Source organism: Macaca mulatta, chromosome 9 (genome assembly GCF_049350105.2).
Source record: "Macaca mulatta isolate MMU2019108-1 chromosome 9, T2T-MMU8v2.0, whole genome shotgun sequence".
Lineage (NCBI taxonomy): Eukaryota > Metazoa > Chordata > Mammalia > Primates > Cercopithecidae > Macaca > Macaca mulatta.
Window position 1 is genome coordinate 96965980 of NC_133414.1, and position 20727 is coordinate 96986706.

Consider the following 20727-nt stretch of genomic DNA (forward strand, 5'->3'; position numbering starts at 1 on the left):
GGCTACAAAGGCATAAGAAGGATACAATGGACTTTGGGGACTTGGGGAAAACGGTGGGAGGGGGGTGAAGGATAAAATATTACACATTGGGTACAGTGTACACTGCTCAGGTGATGGGTTCACCAAAATCTCAGGAATCACCACTAAATAACTTATTCATGTAACCAAGGAACACTCTTCCCAAAAAACCTATTAACTTTTTTTTAAAAAAACCAAAAAAGTATTTGCATAATTTCTTTGCAATAGAAAGTGATAAGCTATATAAGATCTATTTGCTGCAAATTGAAACGCACATTGCTTCAACAAAGTTACTTAAATAGGTAAAATACTACCTGCAAATCTAAAGATGTGAAATAGTGTTCTAATATTTACTAGATAAACATTTATCAAGTGATATTTGATGGGCCAGTAAGTTAAAAAGTTGGAATTAGTTCCTAGATAAGAAATAAAAATTTAGAAACTTTTTAAACACAGCATCTACATGTATTTCTCAGAATATAATATCCTTAATTTATACTTGTTTTCTGGAAACTACCTACATATTATAAAAGGCATTTAGTTTGTGACTTTAATTTTTAAGATACTTTCACCCTACACTTTTTTCTTGCTTTATTTGTTTTTCTGAAAGTTAATAATAAGAGCTTATATGTGTCAAGCACTTAAATCTTATAAATGTTATTTCATTTGAAACTCACAAATAATATGCAGAAGATATATTTACTGTAATAATTTTGATAGGAGGATCAGAAAAAAAAAAATTGTCAAGGTAGTACAATAGAAGGAGTTAGAGACTGGAAACTACCATGGATTTGCCATGTGGTTTATAATTATGTTATACTCCCTGCTAGAAGGCAGGAAAGAATTTCAAGAAGACAATATATGTAAAAGAAATTGGCAAACTGTGATTATTGTATTATTTTGAAACATTACGGAAAATGATAAGCAGCAAGACAGCAAGTTTCCACAGGTCTTTTCTGCTTCTTACTCAGATTGTGTGATACAAGCACAGTGCCATATCAAAGGCCATATATATCAATCATGGCTCAAAGAATGAAATGGAATTCAAATGTACAGTAGAAAAATTTTTAAATGACTTTTACTTGACTGACTAGCTTGTTAATAAGTACTTGCTATTCTTCTGTAAAATACTATGACTTACTATGACTGTTGCTCGTAACAATCTCAGTACTAGAACTAGGCATGCATGTCCCTATGAACATCCGCCCCATTACACAACCATCTTCCAGTTCATCTTTTGTCTGAGATTAGGGTTTTACTTATTAATAATACAAAAATCCACATAGATTCAGACTCAGTAAAACATAATCCATTTTGATTACAATTCTTCTTTCATTGGTAGGATTTTAAACAATAGAATAACCTGCTTGGTGAAACAATTTAAAGCACCAAGAGAGATTCTGTAATGCCTTTTAAGATAGATTTTGAGATTACTGCCTTGTTGAAAAAGACTTTCAATGACAATCATGGTTTATTTTCCACTGTTTTAGAAGTTTTTTCCAACAAGTTTTAGAAGTTGAATTTTTCATGAGAATATTAGTTCTATTAGAAAGGATCCTTGTCTATTCTGTTCACTGTTGGCTCCCTACTACATATCATAAAGCAGGCTTGTGATAAGAATTTGTTGAATAAATAAATAAATAAATTCTAAGTATCCTTCACTATCATCATGCATTTCTTTTTAAGGGATAAGCCTTCAAATGAAATAATGCCTCTAAGGAAGCTCTGTAACCACAGAAAGAAAGATTCAGATTCTCATTAAATTCACATTTTAAAATTTGAAAATATATACAAACATATATATGCGATAGAAGAGGACAGAACATTTTTCTGATAGTCTGATCTATGAAGTTCTTACAATTTTAATTATATTTTCTTGGATAACTTCTAAGGTGCAGAACCTTAGAAGGATTATTGAATCTTGCTGACTGTTGATTTGTTTGTTTTGCTCTAATCTTGGGAGAAAATAAGGATTTTTTTCGTTTATGCCACATCAGAAGATTGATTCCCACGTAAGTTTTAGGACTTCTCTTGAGTAAAGAGGCTATTAACTCTACAATAGTATTCAAAGAGGATTCCTGGAAGCAGAAAGGTGATATAATTTTCACTTAGGTAGGTATCTTAGTCTTTTAAGAAAAGCCTCTTATTAGAATTATATTAGTTTAAAAATCTTTATCCTGGATCTTTCTGTTATTTAGGTCCTAAGCAGGTTTTGACCTTCCTTTTTATTTGAAACATTAAAAATAGCAAAATCACAGCTTTGATCAGAAAAATTTTAATTGCTAAGGTAATGTTAACTCTGGAAACACCAAAATAATTGTACTTGGGGAAAATATAGATAGAAGTTGATTTTTCAAAAACAAACTTGAAAACTGACAATATTCCTTCTCTTAAAATTGCTGTCTTCTAAGTAAGAATTCAAGGTGTCAGTCACCTTCTGTCATGTAGCATGCAAAAAGCTTACCTACCTATTCCTAGTTTGCTAAGATTTTTTTTCATCATGAAAGGGTGTTGGATTTTGTCAAATGCATTTTCTGTATGTGGTTTTTGTCCTTTATTGTATAATCCTTTGTATTTTATTGATAGATTTTCATATGTGGGACCAGCCTTGCATTCCTGGGATGTATCCCACTTTGCCATGGTGTATCCATTCCTGTATGTTGCTGGATTTGTGTTGTTTATATTTTTGTGTCTATATTCATAAGACATATTGTTCTGAAATTTTATTTTTGTAACATTTTTGATTTTGGTACTAGGGTAATACTGACCTTATAGAATCAATTGGGAAGCATTTCTTCCTCCTCCATATTTTGGAGGAGTTTGTGAGGAAATGATAAATTCTTAAATATTTAAATATTTGGTAGAAGTCACCATGAAAGACCTCAAGACCTGATCTTTTTTATGTGGAAAGTTTTTAAAATTAAATCAATCACTTTACTTGTTACATGTCAATTCAGATATTTTTATTTCTCTGTGAGTTTGTTTCAACAATTGGTGTTATTTTAAGTTTCCCAATTTGTTGATATAAGCTTCTTATTCATACTATGCCCTTAAAATCCTTTATTTCTATAAGTTCTGTACTACTGTCCTTTTATTCCTGATTTTAATATTTTGAGTATTCTTTTTTCTCGTTCATTTTAGCTAAAGGGTTGTTACCTCTGTTGGTCTTTTCACAGGAACAATTTTGATTTTGATTATTTTCTCTATTGTTTTTCTATTCTCTGTTTCATTTACTTCATTCTCTATTCTTTATTATCTATTTTTATTATCTAATCCTTATTTTTCCTTCCTTCTGCTTGTTTTGGTTTTATATTTTCTTATTTATCTAGTTTCTTAAGGTGAATGATTAGTTTGAGATCTTCGTCTTTTAAAACATATGTAGTCGTTTATAGCTATAAATGTCTCTCTAAGCACTACTTCAACTATACCTTAGAAGGTTTGGTATGTTGTATCTTTATCACTTCCATCAATAACAAAAAATTCTAAACATTTTCCTTGAGATGCCACTTCACATCCACTGGGGTGGCTATAATAAAGAAGACATATACAGTTGAGCCTCGAACAACACAGGCTTGAGCTGTGTGAGTACACTTATATATGGATTTTCTACCACATCTGCTATACCTGAGACAGTAAGATCAATCCTTCCTCCTCCTCCCGCTCCTCAGCCCATTCAACATGAAGACAGTGAGGATGGAGATCTTTATGGTGATCTACTTCCACTTAATGAGTAGTAAATATATTCTCTCTTCCTTATGATTTTTTTATATAACATTTTCACTTCTCTAGCTTACTTTATTGTAAGAATATATAATACATATAAAATACGTGTTAATCGACTGTGTAAATGGCAAGGCTTTTGGTCAAGAGTAGGTTTTTAGTAGTTAAGTTCCAAGGGAGTCAAAAGTTACATGTGAATTTTCAACTGCACAGGGGGTCGTGCCCCCAACCACCACATTGTTCAAGGGTCTACTGTATTAACAAGTGTTACTGAAGATACAAAGAAACTAGAATCCATATCTTGCTAGTGGGAATGTACAATGCCGTAGTCAATTTGGAAAACAATTTGAAAAGTTGCTCAAAATGTTAAACATAGGCCAGGTGCACTAGCTCACCTTTAATCCCAGCACTTTGGGAGGACAAGGCAGGAGGATTAGTCTGGGAAACATAGCAAGGCCTCATCTCTACAAAAATATAAATAAATCTTATCTGGGCATGGTGGTGTATACCGGCAGTCCAAGCTACTTGAGAGGCTGAGATAGGACAACAGCTTGAGCCCAGGAGTTGGAGGCTGCAGAGGGCCATGATTGCAACACTGCACTGTATCCTGGCAATAGAGTGAGACTCTCTCTGAAAAAAAAAAAAAAAAAAAAAAAAGATTAAACATTGAATTACCACCATATGATACAGCAATTCAATTCCAAGGTACAGATTCAAGAGTATTGAAAACACACATCCACACAAAAACTTGTACACAAGTTTTCATAGCAATATTAATCATAATAGCCCATAGTGAAAACAACCCAAAAATCTATTAAGTGGAAAATGGAAAAACAAATGTAGTTTATCTATTCAGCCATTAGAAGGAATGAAGTATTGATTCATTCTACAACATGGTTGAATCTTGAAAACATAATCCTATGTGAAAGAAGTCAGCCAGAAAGAGCCAGATCGTATGTTATTATATTTGTATGAAATATCAAGAATAGGTAAATCAATAGAGATAGAAAGTAGATCAGTGGTTTGCCAAGGGCTGAGGAAAAGGATGAATGGGAATGACTGCTAATGGGTACAAGGTTTTTTTGAGGTGATAAAAATATGCTGGAATTAGATAGTGGTGATGACTGCATCATTTTATCAATATACTAAAAACAACAAAACTGTATGATACAAATAAAACATCTACATTTTGACTTTGGAGGAAAAATGAACGTGGAGAATCACATGTAAGTGGTATGTAATGGGCCAAGTCTGTAGGTGATACAAGACTCCGGTTCACGCTCCATTGACTAGAACAAAGTCACATGGCCATCTCTAACATCAAAGAGTGCTAGAAAATGCAGTTGAGTTCATGAACAGCAAAAAAGAATTAGGTTTTAAAAAGACCCGTCAGTTGGGCTCCGTGGCTCACATCTGTAATCCCAGCACTCTGGGAGGCTGAGGCGGGTAGATCATCGGAGGTCAGGAGTTCGAGACCAGCCTGGCCAACATGGTGAAACTCTGTTTCTACTAAAAATACAAAAATTAGCCGGGTGTGTTGGTATGTGCCTGTAATCCCAGCTTCTCAGGAGGCTGATGCAGGAGTATTGCTTGAACCTGGGAGGCAGAGGTTGCAGTGAGCTGAGATCATGGCACTGCACTCCAGCCTGAGCAACAAGAGCTAAACTCAGTTGCCCCTCCCTCCCCCCCAAAAACCCTGTCATTTTAGTGAGTCTCTGTCATAAGAATCAAACATTTCCTAATATTCTTACCAATTTTCCCAGACTGTTAGCTCCACAGTGTCAAAAGTAAAAGTGGTTTTTGTTCACAAAGAATAATATGACTGGGGCTCTATCTCATTTTCTGTCTCTCAGCTCTTATTCTACCTGTTGCCTTCATTCTCAAAAAGGCTTTTTCAAAGCAGCCAGAAAGATGGTCCTGTTAATCTCCAGCCTGCACTTTCCTTACAATCTCTTTCCCTGGGTCCATGTAATGAATACCAGGAAACACTCCCAAAATATACCCAATCACTAAAATAATCATGGTGATCTACGAGCAATATACAGGCTGGACATGAATGTATATCCTTCTTTCATGTGGTAAAAGGGGGAGTAAATCAGCTGAACCACATAGAAACAATTCACAGAAAAGAGGGATTCATTTACTAGAATCAGATGGAAAGAGACTCTGGAGAATCAAAGACATCCAATGCCCAGTACATGGAAATCTGAATGGACTGTCCTGCCAGGATGAATACTGATGGAGTTTATTTCAGAGTCACAATAAAAAAATAAGCAATAAAGAAGAGCAATTAATTTGGACTAGATTGTGGAACAACTTGGGAATCATCATGCTTATATTTTGCACTGCTTTTTAAAGGAGTAATAACAGTGTGTGATCTAGTTTTGCTCTGTGTCCCCACCCAAATCTCATCTCGAATTATAATCTCCACATGTCAAGGGAGGAAGCTGGTGGGAGGTGATTAGATCATGAGGGCCATTTCCCCCATGCTGTTCTCATGATAGTGAATTCATTCTCATCAGATCTCATGGTTTAAGTGTTTGGCAGTTCCCCTCTCCCCTCACTCTCTGTGCTGCCACCATGTATGATGTACCTTGCTTCCCTTTTGCCTTCCACCATTATTGTAAGTTTCCTGAGAAAACTTTCAATTGACTTACAATTCCACAGTTACATGGAACTGTGAGTCAATTAAACCTTTTTTCTTTATAAATTCCCCAGTCTCAGGTAGTTCTTTATAGCAGTGTGAAAATGAACTAATAGAGCGTGCAAGGTCTACAATGGGCAGATTCATACAGCAGTGGAAGCAGAACAGATGACAACAAGGACCAGTGAGGGAGGATGAGCAGATGTGTCAGGGGCTACTGCAGAAGTCTACAGGTGAAGTAACAATGCCTGAGAAGAGCTTATGGATCTACAAATAAAGCAACAAAAACATATGTGAGATGTCGCAAATGAAAAATCAACATGACTTTTTAACGTTTGGATAAAAGAAAGAAATAAGAAAAATATTGGTAGAGAGACTTTGAGAAAAGTAATCAGAACTAGGTTGAATTGAGTTATGGGGTGGGGGATTTTTAACTTTCCCCTTTTTATTAGGCACCTGAATGTTACCGTGATGTTACAAAATGAAGGGCCATCTAGGATGGGTAATTTTTATTTTTTGTAATTCCAGTGAATAGCTCTATGATATTCCTGTTATATCCAGCAATTCCACATATATTCAGCTTCTGAAACTCCTGGTTGGTTTTATATGTGAATTTTTTGTAACTTGGTAAATTCAAAGCTCTGAGATACAAGAAATCTGGAAAGTCAGGCAATATTAGCAATATCTGAAAATAACTTAAGACACTGAAGGAAAAATATCAAAAGCCCTGGAATATTTTGGAATGTGGATTTATAGATTTACTTAAAAAGAGAAGAGCCTTGATAAGATTTATTATATATATGTATTATTTATATGATATAAATATTAAACAATGCTAGATTATATGTAACTACAACAACAGCAAGACAAAAAGCATTAAAAAATAAAATAAAACTTCATTTGGTAAAAGAAAGTACAGACCAAAATGTATACCTAATTTAGGCCACGTTCTACCCTGGGATGGGTCCTTCCTACCTTCAGGCCAATGTTGCAAATGCTGAGCCAGTCATGGCATCCCAACAGGACAGAAACTCCTTCCATGTAGGTGCTATTCAGATTCCCATGCAGCAGATGAGAAAACTGAGGCTCAGAGAAGAGAGGTCACTACTGAGGATGACCCATCTCGGGAAGGAGCAGTGCTGGCCAGGGGCAGGTGAGGTCACTTCTGGAGTTTCTGGAGGTCACTTCTGGACCCAGTTCCAGAGGAAGCAGACCCTGACATGACTCCCAAATTGGCCAAGGAAATGATGATCCAGTGGTTTCCATTTCACTATTCCCTCACTCTCCACCTGTTTGGGGCCTTAAATCATCACTTTTGGCTCACACTTAGCTCCTCAGGGTCTTCCTAGCATCAGAAAGAACCCGGATTCCAGGGTCCATCTCTTACTCCAAAGTCACAATCAAAGAATCACACAATAAGGCTTGAGCCTACGATTCTAAAAGCACCTCCTAAGCTCAGAAGGCAGAGGGGATCTGCTCATCAGTGAACAGAACAGAGCCCACAACCTGCAGCCCACACTCCAGTAACCAGAGCTTGATCAAGGAACCTGCAAGGAGTGGATAAGATCAGGGGCCACAGCTAAACTCCCAGCTCCAACCTTTACATAGTACCAAGGACAAAGCCCAGAAAAATAAGCTGACACCTTAAAACCCAGGGGTCAGCAGTCAGTGTCGAGCCAGTGCCCAGAGCCAGAAGGCTGAGCCTGAAGCACAGCTAGTGTCCAATGCAAAGGATCCCACATGCAGAGCCTGAACTCTCACTCCTGGGAACCAAGATCAGAGTCCAAGAATAATGCAGGGTCCATCCCAGAGGCGGCGAGTGGGACATCCTGTTACCACAGACATACGGGGACAGAGAATCAACTTGGGCTGTACAAAGCAAAGCCATGTTCACAGCTTCTCCTCCTATGGACAGTGGTTTTGGGCCCTGGGTTCTAGGAGCTGGGAGATGCCCTGCATTGTTAACAGGTGATTCCTTCTTGCTCTGTCATTTCTGGCTTTCTGCTAGTACCTGTTCTGTGCTAGGGCTGTACTGGCTGGGCACAGTGATGAGCAGCACTCAGCCCTGTGCTGAGGAGTTCACAGTTTGGTAGAGTGAGACCTCATCACTAGATGAAAATGGCTATAGGTTTTCCCAGCAGCGCTCCCGGCAGATAATCACAACTGAACCTAGCATGAGTTTCCACAGAACTCTCCTCTTCTGTTGTGTCCACAAAGAAGCCCAGAGAGTGATCTGAGGAAACCTGGTTGACAAATAGCTACAGGCCGGGCCCTGTAAAGGAAGTTTAATCCTCTGGACTCCACCCAGGAGTCACTTAATTGGCCAGGAGGGAACTTCCCTCCCTGGCTGATCTGATAGGAACAGGGTAAGGTCTCATGCTGCCTCCATCTCAGGCCACCCTACTCCTCTATGTCCCCACTGTCAGTCCCCGTCCTGCTTGTCCCCATAGGCCCAGCTCAGCTCTGCATCCATGAGGAATCCTTACTATGAATGATGACCAGGCCGAGCACACGCGGGGGCCCATCCTCAACACATCACCTTTGTTGTAACATTCCAAGAACTCTGAGAGGCAATTTCCACGTTAAGGAAGCCACTTTACTGGACAGAATCTTGGTGCCCAATAAAGGAGTATCACTGACTCCAGGTGACCCAGCCTGAAAGTTCGGCAGCCCAGTGCAAATGTCAGTAGGTCCCATTCCACAGTGTACTCATTCAGAACAGCTTCCTTGACAACCCTAACCCTTTCATCTAATCAGAAATACTTCAGCCACTGCCCAAGGTCCTGGGACTGCTCAACTCGGTCCATCAAACTGTAAGGCAGGAGCCTCAAGACCTGGAAGCCTAGCAACTTCTTCCTCTCCCAAAGGCGAAGTTTCTCTACTGTCTTCCCAGTTCCTGTAATCATTCCTGAGGACGAGGTTGATCTGCCTCACATGAGCATGTAGGCACCACAAAATCACATCACACGCTGTCACCTGGCTTCCAGACACCTAGGTGTTCAAATGACAGGTCTCAGCACATGCAGCCTGAGACAGCATTGTGAAGTGGGGGTGCCACTGGGAGAGGCCCACCAAGCCAGATGAAGAGCCTGGTGGTTCTAAGGGTCTGGTCCCCCTTATAAAGAAGGCAAAGCTGAGGAATCACAGCCAGAGCTACCTTCCTGTGGCTTTCACAGCTAAGCCTCATCCAACCCCACTCAGGACTCTGCAAAGCCAGAGCATCCAGGGCACCAGACCTGGATGGGATTAGAGTTCTCTGGGCCCTCCTGGAGTCATCACTACACACACTTCTCCCTCTAGTGTATCCTGAAGGTTAAGTCATTGCTATGTACTGAACGTTTGTGTCTGCCTAAAATTCATATGTTGAAGCCTAAATTCCCAAGGTGATAGTATTAGGTGATGGGGCCTTTGGTAAGTAATTAGGTCATAAGGGTGGAGCCCTGATCAATGGGATTAGTGCCCTTATAAGAAGAGACAAGAAAGAGATCATCTCTTTCTGTCTCCACTATATGAGGATACAGTGACAAAATGGCCATCTGCAAACCAAGAGCAGTGCCCTCACCAAACATCAGATTGGCCAGTGCCTTGTTTTTAGACTTCCCAGCTCCAAGAACTGTGAGAGATAATTGTCTGTTGTTTAAGCCACCCAGTCTGTGGTTTTCTGTTATAGCAGCCTAGACTGCCTAAGACAGCCATTCTCTAAATCAACTAAAATGTATTGAGACAAACACCTTTCTTCTTTCTGAAAGGTAAAGTGAAGGTACAGGACATCCTGGAAGCTGAGCAGAGAAGCATGCAGCCGTTCCATCCCAGAGGAAGCAGCACCCCAAGCCTAGGGGCTGAGAAGCAAACACTCCCTGCCAAATGTTCCATCACAATCAACAGATACAAGAGGATCCACTGCTAGAAGCTGGAGTTGAATTTCTCTTTCCCTTATTCTTTACCTCAGATCTGCAACCTCCTGTCTGGTGAGGATAAGATTTTGTTCAGCCTCCCAAGCTCTCAACCAATTACCATTAGCTTTTAGTTCTAAGGACAGAATCTGTCCCTGAGAGGAAGAAATGCTATTTCCAGCTTTTGTTTGTTATCTTGCAATGTCTTCTGTAGCTCTCTAACTCATTTTTATGACTCATCAGGTCTTTGGCTTCAAAACTTCCCACCTCTTGCTGTTAGTCATAATCTACTCTGACAGTAATAACCGAGACACAGACTCCATTTCTTTCTGCTAACAGAGTCCACTCATTTCATTTCCTCTCTCCTCTAAGATGTGGATCTGACCTTTTGATTCAGGCTTCTTCAGTTTCAGCCCCTTTCAGAGGACTTGTCAGTTCCGCTTTTCTGTACTTTTCTTCAGCAATGTTGGCATAGAATTGAATTTTCCTCTATTTTCAATGTTTAAATGTCCATCTGCCTTACAAAACCCTTCAGTTTCCTCTAGGATCCTTTTCCTCTAGGATCCAGTTTCCTCTAGGATCCAGGTTATCAATGTGATGTCCATTCTCTGATTGGACATGATCACCAATGTTCTCCTCTCCCAGGGAGGTTGCCAGTTCCCTGGTTTTGAGCTAACAATCCTGCAGAAACTTGAACTTACTCTTCACATGAGTGCTGGATCTCTATATGGAAATGATGAGACGTTTTTCAGTTTTCTGTGATAGGTTCACATATATGTGTCTCGGCGTCTTCCACTTGTGTTGTGATGAATTGAATTTCTTTGTCTAGAGCCTGTATCTTTCTTTTAGGATCAGACACTGATTGTCCTTGGTCTGAACATTGAGGCTTCTCATATCCCATGGTTGACTAGGATGTGAATGCAATTCTATATTATTCACAGAGCTCAATTTGCCCAGAACACAAAGCACATCTGGATTTTCATATTCTCTGATCATAGGCTGACGTTTCATGGATACAGAGTGGTTGCCAGTCCTCAAGAGTTTACCTCTGGTGGAGGAATGCAAAATACTCACAAATCATCCACCTTTCTGAAATATGTGTCCTGTAGGAGGGGAAAGAAGCCATGAGAAAGAAGAAGGTATAGCATCCCAGGCAGTGGGCCAGACTGCACTGAGGCAGAAGGAGGAACAAAGTTTGCCATGTTGAAGAAGTGAAAGAACAAAGGCAGAGCAGTAGGCCTGGGAAGGAGGAAGCGGAGGTTTTCTGTAAGAAAAGGATGTGAGGGGAGTTTAGGAACTCACAGCAGACCAGTCACACTCTAGTGGTGACATAAAAAGGCAGGTGTTGGCAGTTGGAGCCACAGTCACACTGAATATTAATTGGGCTGAGGGGAAAATAATGGCCTTAAAAGCTAGCAGACTTTAGGTCCTATTTGCAGTTCTTCCCTCATCTGAGAAATGGGGATATTGACTCTGACCCCCACGGGATGCCTGGAGAGATTAAATGCCATGCAATGTGTAAAGTGCTTGGGTCTGACATCACAGGGAGATATCCAGTGCTAAGATTCATACAGATTCCCTAGGTCTTAAGCACTTTTGGTTAGCCTTGGTGGGTTTTTTCAAACCTTTAAACATTAATCTTCCCCAAATTTATCTTCTTTCCAGGTCCCCACAGGGTCCAGCCCTCCTTCTGTGATTTCCTCAAAATGACAACCTGGAGGCTATTGATGAGAGGACACCCAGTGGTGAGGAGACACTGGGTTCACAGTCCAAAGGCTGAGTACCAGTCATACTCAAGGTGAAGAAAAAAATGCACATAGTACGCCCGAGACTATTATTTTTAGAGGCCTACTTGCAAGGTTGGCCTTTGGCTGAAGTCTGGGAGCTTGGATTTCTCAAGGGTTCCCATCATTCCCACAACTTATAAGAGTGGCTCACTGTTCCTAACTATTCTACAAACAATATGATTTATGCTAAACGCTTCTTTTCCTTCTAAGAGTCTGGAATTTTGGTGCACGCTAGGCAGAAAGTGCCTAACATCCAATAAAAACTTTGAACACTGAGTCTCTAATGAGCTTCCCTCATACATAATATCACACATATGTTGTCAGAGTCTGTTGCTGGAGGAATTAAGCATACCCTCTATGGCTCCATTGAAAGAGGACTCTTGGAAGCCTGCAATTGGCTTCCTCCAGACTTCACCTCCTGCACCTTTTTCCCTTGGCTGATTTTGCTTTGCACCTTTTCAGTATAATAAATTATAGCCAGGGCTAGGTGCGGTGACTCATGCCTGTAATCCCAGCACTTTGGAAGGCCAAGGTGGGTGGATCACCTGAGGTCAGGAGTCTGAGACCATCCTAGCCAACATGGTGAAGCCCCGTATCTACTAAAAATACAAAAAATAGCCAGGAGTGGCTATTTTTGTGGTGGCACACGTCTGTAATCCCAGCTACTTGTGAGGCTGAGGCAGGAGAATTGCTTGAACCTGGGAGGCAGAGGTTGCAGGGAGCCATGATTAAGCCACTGCACTCCAGCCTGGGCAAGAGAGTGAGACTCTGTCTCATATAAATAAATAAGAAAACAAATTATAACCACAGGCATGACTATAGGCTAAGTCCCAGGAGTCCTCCTAGTGAATCATGGAACCTGGGAAGGGCCTTGTCACCACGACACAGATGACATACTATATGCCACCTGAAGGTGTTGTGTGAATTAAGTGAGGTATTACCTACAAAGCAACTAGCACACAGAAGCACACATTAGTTACTCAACAAATGCCTGTTCTGTCTCCCTCCTTTTGTCCTTCTACATCTTTCTAAGTTTTCTCTCATAGCTCATTACTCTTTTATTCATTAACAAATGTTTGCTATGGTCCCACATGTTCCAGGCAGTGTGAAAGATACAGGACAGAAAGGCCACAGTGAGCCTGACCCTCTCTCCTCACCTAACAGTCCAATGTGTGAGGTTGTCTGTCTCCATTTCTGTGTTTGTATCTGGGCTGGCCTGAGACATCAGGGATGGGCAAGTTTCTGCACCTCTTCAAGATGTGCCTGTGGGTCCTCGATCCTCCCAGGACAAATCTTTGGCCAGACCCATGTTTCCTAGGGCAGTTTCTCAGGAGAAAGTGTCCAGGCAGGCCCAGCTCCCTGTGTATCTGCAAGAGCCTCTTTTATGCTTTACAAGATGCAAGACCTGCTGCCTTTGTTCCCAGCCTGGCATGAAGAATCTGGCTAAAATCCTAACCCTACAGCCAAGAGCAACAACCTCCAGAAGGAGTAACCTCAAATGAAGCACCAGCCAGCAGAGCACAGAGACACCTGACCTGGAGCAGATCCAGTGACTTGTTGTTCAGGGCTTACAATATAGACTCCTGCCTATCCAGAGGGTAGAGACCACAATGTCGAATGCAGCCCAGAGTTCATCCAAGTAGCACAAGCCCTGACCAAGGCCTTGGTGTCCTGATTCCCAAGGTCTAAGTTCAGAGATCAGAGCAAAGAGACCAGGAGCTCTGATCTCCTAACCTTCAGGCATGATATCAGAGAACCAAGCCCAAAGACAGATGGATTGAGCCTAGACAGTCAGGACAGGGACCAGACCCCAAATTTAGAACTCAAGTTTCAAAGAAAAAATTTAGGTCAAGGCCCTGGGGTCAGCCTAGAGAGCAGCTCCCAGAACGAGGAGACCAGAGTCCAGGCCCAGAATCTACATCCCAGAGTTCATATCTTGGAAAGGGAGGAGGGGAGATACAGTACTGCTGTTTGTGAGATGCCTGGCACCCTGAGAAGTTCAGGAGACCTGAGTCTGGATTTAGTCTTTCAAATGCCAAGATCTTTACTAATTTGCAATGCTTTTCTTTCTCCTTGAAATGTACTTCCTCCTACTTCAACACTTTGGGATCCTTCCTATTCCCCAGCGAGGTTTTTCCTGACCACACAATCTTCAGTGATCTCTCCATTATTATCTCTTTCAGTCCCTCATTTGTCATCTTTGTTGCAACAATTGTATTAATATACATTTGTGTCATCTTTCCCCACTATACTGGGAGCTCACAAAGGCAATTATGTTTTCTGTTGTCTCCCCAGGTTCCCTCCCAGAGCCTAACACATAGTAACTTTCCAGAATTAATGTGTAGAATGAGAAGACAGGTGTCAGGTGGCAAGGGGGCGGGTGGGGGACGGGCAACCCCTGATCTCTTAGGGTATCCCTTGGCCCCCTGCAGTCCTAAGCATGGCCACAAGATGGCAGGGCTGACCCATACTTTCCCTGCGGGACACAGCAAAGTTTGTTCTTCCCTCAAGTGCCTTGGGCCTTCAGGGCCCGGATAACCCCTATCCCTCAGCATGGCCCTGGAAGCCATACAGAGCCGCCTGAGGGGAATAATCCTCCCTCTCCACCATTCTATCGCTGTTTAAACAGGGGAGTCAACTTGGGGCCAAGTATTTCCGGGTGAGTCTGACCTCGTTATTCTAGGTCTGCATGTGTCTGTCCGCACCTATCTCAGAAAGCAATCCGTCTTAGTTCTCTTTCGGTGACAAGAATTTTTTTTCTTGTTTTCTCAGTGGGTAGAGCTTCCCGATTAGCACTCTTACATATTTACCATTACTAAATGCTCTCCTTCCTCCCATTTACAGCTGAATAACTGAGGCTCAACAAGATGAGGGCATTTGTCTAAGTCACAATCCTCAGGTCAGTATGGAGTGGAATGAAAACGAGATATGTGTACATTTGTCTGTGATGCCTTCCTGACCCCCTCACTTGTGGGGTCTGGCGGCTGGGTACCCGACTGTATGCAGAGGGGAAAGGCAGCTAGTCTGTAGCCCAGCCAGCCCCGTGGAACCAGCCTTTCCTTGACCCTTCTGGTAGAGAAGGTCTTCCTTAACCCTCCCCGACCGTCCCCCCACCTCCAATTCAATAGGCAGTTCATTCTCAATCAGTGCAACTCACTCTCCTCCAGGATCTCTACTTTTCTGTCCAGGACAGACTCACCTGTAACTCCATCTTCCTATTCTGGAGAGGTGGTTGTGGGGATTGGTTGGGTTCCTCTGAGGTAAGTGGGTCTCTTAAAGCTGCACTGGGCTGGGGGCCAATGTGTTGTGCCTGGGGAGGGAGGGAAGGAGGGGAAGAGGGAGGGGAGGAGGGGAAGAGGGAGGGAAGGAGGGGAAGAGGGAGGGAAGGAGGGGAAGAGGGAGGGAAGGAGGGGAAGAGGGAGGGAAGGAGGGGAAGAGGGAGGGAAGGAGGGAAGAGGGAAGCAGGGAGTGGACAAGGGAGACGGGGATGGGAAGAGGGAGGCAGGGAGAGAGGGGAGAAGGTGAGAAGGGGAGGAGGGAGGCAGGGAGGGGAGGAGGAAAGGACAGAAGGAGGGAGGCAGGGAGGGAAGGAGGGAGAAGCAAGGAAGAAAGGAAGGAGGGAAAGAGGAAAGGAGGGAAGGAAGAAACAGGGAGCCCAGCCTCAAGCCTCGGGGCCCAGAGCCGGCAAGGCCCACCCTTCTGCCTTCCTTTGCTGCTCAGCTTTCCCGTGAGGCCGGGCTGGAGGGACTCTTCATGTTACATCTGCAGACAGAGGGAGCACACAGGGCCTGTGGACTTACCGTGCACACGACGATGCGGACACACCTACTGTGCCAGGGCATCAAAGGACTCTCAGCTCCCAATTTACCCTTTGAAACATGCTCTGTGATAAACCACAGAATTCCTTTCAGCGTTTTTCGAGTGAGCACGATGCAAAGCTTTTTCAGTAGAGGGCGCTAGAGAGACCTCTAGAAAGGTCTAGAGGTCTAGAAAGAAAAAGGGGGCTCCTGCAGTTTCGGGAGGCCCTCTCGGGGGTCGGCCTGGCGGATGAGAACATCTGGAGGCACCGCGGTTGGAACACACAGTCTGGCCGCGAATCCGGGAGCTTGCAGTCGCGCCCTGACCTCGCCACCAACCCCCTGCAGCCCTTGCGGCAGGGACTCCGGGACCGAAGCTTCCTGCTGCACCTCTGTTGTGCTGCCTCTGCTCGTCCCTCTTCCCCTAGGTGTGTCTCCCGCAATCTTAGGGAAGCAGTGGTCCCCCCGACAGGGTCGTCGCGCTTCGGGCCTTCTGCTGCACCTGCGCCCCACTACCGCTGCGCGACCACTGCGGCCACCACCTGCGGCTTGCCTGGCCCACCTGTGCTCCGGAGGAGGGCTGATGCCTGCTTGTCCCAGAACTGCAGAGAAGCTCTGGTCCAAAAACCAGCACAGTCACCCAGTGGGTTCAAGTACCCTTTCTCCAGTGAGGTCTGAACCACAGAGAATGTCTTACATTCTATAGTTACTTTTTAATCAGGGTTTGATAATTATTTATATTAAACTACCCCTGTTTTGAACACTGTGTGATGTCTGTTTCCTGATTGGCTCCAGAGTGTTAAACCTTTTCATCCTCGCAAAGCTACAGGTGAGTTCATTTAGTCACAGGTGGGGAGACAGACTTTAAGAAATGGCACAGACTCACATTCAGATACTCCCCCCCCACACACACATACACAAGTATGTGTACACAAGGGCCTGCACGCGCACACACCTGGATGCGTAGAGGGTGAATTTTTGTCCGAGTGTACGGTGTGGGATATTAGGTAAACTAATGATGCAATTAATCCGTTAATAACGCAATTAATCTACCATTAATCTACAGCTGAGCTTTCTGTGTCTGGTCCCAGGGAGGTACAAAAGAGCAGGAAGGGTACCAGGAAAGCTGCCTCATGATATTGGAGGCTCTTTGGGGTCACTTACGGTTTTTTCCCGGTTGTACCTAGGCTTGGCTGTTACATGCAGCTGATCACAAGAATCAAGTGAGATGGTGTTGGGAAGAAGAGTTTTTCTGCCCAACTCTCTACATTTCTGATACTGCCGTAAATACCTAGATTTTTAACTGTCACAGGGAAGGGGGTTTGGTTGTCTAATTGGTTAGAGCCCAAGCACTCACTGAGCCATGGCTTTCGGTGATCCTCAAAATGTGAGCACCTCTCTGGGGTATCCTCCCTGTGTCCCCCGTTTCCGGCCTGGGGACCCGCCATCTCTGTCTCTTCCACTCCTCCTTTCTGGTATCTGTGTGACTGGGTTGGTTTAGATGCAGGAGTACCATCTCTCCAACTCCGTTTTGTGTGTCAGAAAGCTTTGCTCATTTGTCTTTAATACTCCGAATCTCCCATTTCCAACCCCCTGACTTCCATGTCTCCAGTTTCCCAGTCCTGCAAGAGTCCTTTGCTCTGCTCTCCCAGTTCCTCGGTGTGTTCTTCAGCAATATCCACCCTGGTGGTTTGCACTTTCTATCGTGTTTATTATTCCAATGACTAATGTCCATGTTAATATTTCTACTTCATTGCTTTCCTACTGCCTCGTGCCTGTGTCATACGGGCAGTATCTTCACTGATTTCTCTATGGATATTGATTATACTTATTTTAAATTACTGGTATTCCTTTCCAATAATGTTGCAGCCAGTAGCGTGTGCTTCTGGTTCTTATTTTTCCATTGTGCTGACCGTGCCCCTCTCAGCCCTCTCCTTATCGCAGCAGTGAGAAACCTCCTTTTGGGGGTGTAACCTGTCTGGTCACCTCTGCCACATGCTGCTCTGGGTCGCCCACTGAGTCAAAGCAGAGGCAGAGAAAGGGCCTGGGCAAGAAGTGTCACTGCTTCCAGAAACCTGTAAATGAGGGTCACCCACCAGGAAATTCTTGGGTTTTTTTTTTAGACAGCAGCTGCCCCGGAGTGAGGACACTGGTGGAAGGAATATACCAGGCCTGGGAGTGAAGGGGCAGGAGGAAGAATGGGAGCAAGCAATGTCTGAGGAGACCCTGAGAGCCACATGTGTTCTGATTTCTGCAGCAAAAGAGCAGGTCTTTGCTATCTTAACTTCTAAGCTTCCCTTCACTGCAGCCACCCTGTGTTCAAGGCCACGTCACAGATAAGCATGTCTCTATCACATGGGCAGATATGACACCCTCGGACCACCCACACCGTGGCTGTAGGGGGCTAAGGTAGTCCTTGCCAGATGCTGTGGTTCTGTGTATTTGTGTTGGTTAAATGAAGGCCTATGACATTTACACGTTCTCAGAGAATTCATGAGCAAAAACAAGCAAAGAAAAAACAGCGGGACTGGAACACAGGACAGTACAGGATGAAAAGTATGGAAAGGTCAGGCCTTAGAGTTACAAAGGACATTGCTGACAACCAGAAAGCAGCCTACAGCTGTCAGCTGTCTCTCACAGCCTGTCTCTCACGGCCAGACCATGGTATTCCCTGCTGACCGTGAACACTTCCACAGAATATCGGTGTACAACAAAATTACTCTGTTGTAAGACCCCAAATCATTCCAAAATCATGCCTTCATACAGACAAAAGGTTTCTCTGTGAACCACAAAAACAAAAAACATGCCCCTCTCCTGCTTAACATAAACATTTGCCACTCTTTGACAAAATACAGCTTCGCCTTCCTCTGTTCTACTCATCTCCTAAATAAAAGATGCACAATCAGAATTGCCCAGCTTATGGACAGCACCCTATCCAGAAGAGATTCCTCCTTTGTAAACCCTTCCCCCAAAACCACCTAACACAAAACCAAGTCTTACAGAAATCCCCTCCCGACACCCTGTTACTGAGAAACCCTGGGGTACACCATTGTGCTCAATATTCCTGTAGAAACAAACGGAAAAAAAAAAAACTAAAAATAATCAATCCATTTTATCTGACTATAAGCATATTTCTGATGGTCCTCGCTTGGAGAGCAGTAACATTCTCATTCCTAGTGTCCTACTCACAGCATCCCAGTGGGAAAGGGAATGGGGTTCAAAATCGGATTCGAAAGGTATAAAACTGAGGTTCAGCCAGAATATGGAGTCTAAGCTCACATTCATGAGTCAAAACCAAGCCTTCTGGTTCCGAATCTCAAACCATGCCTCCCACATGAAGCCACCCAAGAACGCTGCTTCCCACGCTGAGAAGACTCTTGAACAGTCACCCTGGAGGGAATGAAGGCCTTTCTTAAGCAGGCTGTCGTGGTGAGCAGTGTGCCATGCACTCTGATTGTGGACCAGTTAAGGATACACCAATCTACAGTCAAGGCAGCGGTGCCTGCTTTCCCAGACGAGGAAACTAAGGACGTGAAGGCAGTGGAACTTGACTAAGGTCACACTGTTGGGAAGCGGGAGAGCTGGGATTTCACCCTAGTCTACAAAAAAGGGGATGTAGGGCACCAGGCAGTACTCCTGCAGATCAGAGAGGCAGTTGTCTCTGCAGCCTCTTTGGGGTGAGGTGGATTTCTTGTGGTGCTGCCAGAGTGGAAGCAGTGTTGGGAAGAGTTTTAAAGTCCAGAACAAATGCACACAGTGGCCTTGTGTATGGGATGGACTGCAGAGTGGGCATTGATGTGGAGAGAGACATTCAGGCTGCAGTATGTGGAGAGGGGCCTCTCCTGCTGGGAAAGGCCTTCTGGAGAGCAGGATGTAACTGGGCAACACTCCAATCTGTGGCTTAACTGCTAGATTGACTTTCCCTCAGATCCCCCCACCCTCTGAACCCAGTTCTAGGACATTTCAGGGTCTGGAGGGCAGTTTCCTAACCTCTGGACTAGGTAAACAATGAAAGCAAGCACTGTGATTAAAGCCAGCACCGCCGGTGACCTGGAGTCAACTACCTCGCCCCACCTGCTGCTACTGGAGCAGGAGCAGGGGAAGCTCTGGCTGCTAAAGAATAAGAAGGGAAACAAGTAATCTACTGTGTTCTTTAGGCCCTGGATCTCCTGATATCCATTGATGGCTTTAGGCATGTGGTTCTGTACCATCCTGGATTTTTCCAGGCACAGGGGACAGGTCAGCAGGAAATAAGGAAGCCAGTCCCTCCACAAGCCAAGAAGACTTCAATTAGAAGGGACCTGGCAGTGCATCTTACTCACATTTCTTCTGGTGTTTGGAGGCCTCCATAGTATCCCCACCACATGGCCTCGCAGCCTCTGAACTTCCCATGATGGGCTCCCCAACACCCCAAGCTACATGGCATTTTTCTGAAAGCTATATTGGAAATGTAGTTGAGAATCAAGTGAACTATGCTTCATAAAAGTATTCTCCCATCCCTTCTAGATTGTCCCCATTAATCACAGGAACATGGTTCAAGCCGTTAACACTCACGATACTGATGATCTTGTACTGCCAAGTGCTGTTCTTTTGCTTTTTATCTCAGCTGAGCGGCCCCTAGATAGTCAAGTCGTAAATGTGTGTGCCCATGAAAACTTCTTATTATCGCTCACTATTGTAGCTAATTCTCAAGTGCAATCAATACCTCCTGTTTCTCAAACGTGCCCACCTTCATAATCCAGCTGCCATTACTCCAACCCAGGCCACTGTCTGCTACTTAGATCACGGCAAGCACTTCCTTTTAGATCTGCTTTTCTCCAGTCCTGTTCCCCTCAACACTATAGCCAGAAAGGTGCAAAATTCACATT

General features: G+C 43.6%; 2 long non-coding RNA genes across 3 annotated transcripts in view; one reads left to right on the top strand and one right to left on the bottom strand.

Annotated features, from left to right (window-relative positions):
- Window positions 1–16620, top strand: part of LOC107000198 (uncharacterized) — a 29200-nt gene extending 12580 nt beyond the window's left edge. The window contains exons 2-7 of one of the 2 annotated variants that reach the window (XR_013397853.1): window positions 10132–10350; window positions 11274–11414; window positions 11941–12073; window positions 14907–14961; window positions 15230–15322; window positions 15783–16620. This is a non-coding gene — a long non-coding RNA (uncharacterized LOC107000198). The remainder of the gene's footprint in view (window positions 1–10131; window positions 10351–11273; window positions 11415–11940; window positions 12074–14906; window positions 14962–15229; window positions 15323–15782) is intronic. The other variant, XR_013397852.1, reaches the window with a different exon arrangement.
- On the bottom strand, window positions 4107–20677 carry LOC144331021 (uncharacterized). Its single transcript, XR_013397854.1, has 2 exons — window positions 20589–20677; window positions 4107–4368 (listed from the first exon to the last, which is right to left on the bottom strand). It is a non-coding gene; the product is annotated as an uncharacterized LOC144331021 (long non-coding RNA).
- Between the last annotated feature and the right edge of the window lie 50 nt (window positions 20678–20727).